The 3,267-nt window shown below is 44.6% G+C and overlaps 1 long non-coding RNA gene across 1 annotated transcript; it reads left to right on the forward strand.

Moving 5' to 3' along the window:
- Nucleotides 1-374: 374 nt before the first annotated feature.
- Nucleotides 375-1,113, forward strand: LOC307082492. The gene is made up of 3 exons (XR_013812223.1): nt 375-395; nt 473-547; nt 650-1,113. It is a non-coding gene; the product is annotated as an uncharacterized lncRNA (long non-coding RNA).
- Nucleotides 1,114-3,267: the final 2,154 nt, after the last annotated feature.

Below are 3,267 nucleotides of genomic sequence, written 5' to 3' on the forward strand. Positions count from 1 at the left end.
ACACCGTACAGCAAACAAATATTTTCTTGACACAGACATCGTGTACATGCCCATAACTTTTAGGATGGATGAGTATTTGATTGTGAGAAAACATTGTTTTACCGCGAGTGAGTGTTAAAAAGAATGAATGAATGAGGGCGCGTGTGTGTATGTGTAAAATAATAAATGAATGCGGGCACGCGTATGTGCGTCCATCTGTTTAAACACACGCAAACTAAACACGTGTAACGTATGGGACGCTAGGACCCAGGTCACCAGGTGGGGAACCTAGCAACAGCAGCCTCACAGTACATGAGACTAGGATCTCGCGGGACTTTGCAAGTCCACGTTTGTTCTCGTAGCTCACCCTCGTCCATGCTCCTGTTGCCGGCGTCGCAGGTCTGAGAAGAAAAGAGGTACAAACACTTTTCTGGGTCTATATGCTTTTGTTTAATGTTGAGTTTAGATTATTTACCTCTCCTTGCATTCTTAGTGTGTCGGTTGGTGCCATGAGGGTTAAACTGCATGGTACCTCGTACCTGTAGGCCTTACCTCGTAGCAGTTTAAGGTGGGAGCTACTAATAATGTCCACCTAATATGATGTTGCCACCCGTCTGCTGCTGTACATTCGGTGGTTTATTTAACTTTGTATTTCCTGTTATATTTGTAGATATTAATCATCAGCACTTTATGACAAGCAGCATTAGCTGTCCCAGTCAATCTACTGTATTACCTGGATGCGCTACAGCTTAGCTCAAAGCAGGTACGAGAGACTGGGCATGGGTATCATCTGGGTCAGTTTTAATAATACTGTTGAATTTCTTGTAATGTATTTATTCGGTCCTGTAGGCTGAACTGGCGACACACGTCGGCAGGGCAGCCACTGTTCTCTCCTCCCAGAAATCCTTATAATTAGTGTCTCCATTTTTGTTTTGTTGCGCTTACCTTGATAGTTGTGACCATCCACCTTTCCATGGTGTCGTAGAATTTAATGTTTGCTCTGGAAGTGTGCAGTGCCTTCGAACCTATAAGTATACAGTGTTTTGAGCTGTTTAAGTGTGCAGTGCCTTTGAACTTTTAAGTGTGCAGTGTTTTTTAAGTGTGCAGTGTCTTTGAAGTGTGCAGTGCCTTCGAACCTTTAAATACATAACAGTATTCACCTGGTTATGTGTGTGTCCAACTCTAGGTATCAGCCTTATCAAATACAAAAGTATTGATTTTATTGTTGAGGGGATATTGTTAAAATAAACTTTATTTTTGTACAACTTCAAGAGCCTCTGCTTGTCCTTGCCCTAATAGGTATTAACCTGAGTGGGGAGTGGTTGCTGTAGATTAGTCACACTGCGTGTAGTCCAGGGTCTCTCCCCTTTAAAGAGAGTGGCGTTGTCATACACAAGTAATCCTAGTGCCGGTCACATTTGGCGTTGACGGCAGGATTAGCGGAGGCTTTTTTTTTTTTTTTGTGTGTGTTTTGTTTTTGTTTTTTTTATTTATTTGGAGGCACTAAGGTAGCAAAGGTTGGGGGTGGAGGAGGAGGACAGTGGTTGCCCAAGAGGACATCCACCGCACTCTAGCTGCAACACCGCCCTCTAGCTGCAACGCCGAACCACCAGCGTTTTACAAACACAGTGGACAAAGACATTATTCTTGGGGGGGGGGTTCGCTTACCCATGTCCAAGAATTGATTGTTGGGTGTGTTTTTTTTTTTTTGTTTTTTTTGAGAAAGTCAATTAAAATGTCTGAATCAGAGGAACAAATCAGAGCCTTGACTGAACTTGTTCAGCAACTAAAAGCAGAAAATAATAGACTCAAAGATGGGGGAAACGGAACAGTAAATGTAGAGGCCCCTGGGCCATCTAGCCGTGTAGTAACTAATAATGTCAGTAGTGATTCAACGGGGCGGGTGTACATGTATGCACCAAGAGAGAGGAAATGTCCACGGTTTTCAGGAGATATAGCTCAGGATGGGTTAACTGTAGAAGACTGGGTAGAAGAAGCAAAAAAGTCACTGTCTGTGCAGCACACACAGGTTGAACAAGCAACATTTCTTTGTGATCTGCTAGATGGGGAAGCTAAGCGGGAGGTCAAATTTAGCTCTCCAACTGATAGAGCCACACCAGAGGCTATTTTCACAATACTGTTTGATAATTTTGGGTGTGATCAAACATATGTGAGCTTACAGAGACAATTTTTTCAACGCCGGCAACAGGATAATGAGTCCATACATGAGTTTTCCCATGCTTTGTTGCATTTGATGGAACTACTTGAAAGTAAAGATCCAAGGGGGGTTTCAAATTCAGATTTGGTGATTCGCGACACATTCATTGAAAACGTACGTGACACCAAATTACAGCGTGAATTGGCCCACTTGGTTCGGCAACATCCTAACTATTCCTTCAAAGATGTACGTAATGCAGCTATCAAATGGGAAAAGCGAGGGCCCCCTGCTTGTGGACAAAGAGCACGAGCATACTCCTGTGATTCAAATGCTTCAGGATTAGGTCAAGGTGATGTCGACACCAACGCTATTGCTGCTAGGCCCAGTGATGAGCTGGCAGAATTGAAGGAGTGTTTACGTAAACAGCAAGTACAGCTAGATGCCATTCTTAAACACTTAGGCTCTTCGTCCACTGCCCCTAATTATACAAGCCCCCAGGATCCCCCCAGCAGCAGCAGGCCAAAACAATACCAGTTCCAGCCAGATGGAAAACCAATATGCATGCGGTGTCACAAGGCAGGTCATATTGCTAGATTTTGTCGGGTTGAAATGGGTGGTCTCCCTGGGGGGGTGGGATCACGGGGACGGGGCCAATGGGTGGGAGCAAGAGTGAATGCAGTGGAGCAGCAGGAAAACTAGCGCCCTCTGGTGTTGGGAACCCGATACCAGAAGGGGGATTTGTGGGTTCTAAACAGGCAAGTCTGGCATCCCGGCTAATTGGACGCTGCCCAGTAGTAAAGATCAGAGTAGGGGGGGTGGAGGTGCCGTCCTTACTTGATACTGGATCAATGGTAACTACTGTAACACAGGCTTTCTTTGAACAGTATCTGATGCCACAAACAAATGAGCAACTGAAATCTTGTACCTGGCTCAAATTAACAGCAGCTAATGGATTAGATATTCCATATTTGGGGTATGTGGAGTTAGATGTTGAAGTCCTCGGCACCACCCTTCCACAGATGGGCATCCTGGTGGTAAAAGACCCTCCTGATCCAGCTTCCCAACAAAGGAAAACTGTAGTACCTGGTCTGTTGGGAATGAACATTATCAGTGGCTGTTACTCTGTATTA

The sequence above is a fragment of the Pollachius pollachius genome, assembly GCF_949987615.1.
Source record: "Pollachius pollachius genome assembly, chromosome: 11".
In the NCBI taxonomy this organism is placed as follows: Eukaryota; Metazoa; Chordata; class Actinopteri; order Gadiformes; family Gadidae; genus Pollachius; species Pollachius pollachius.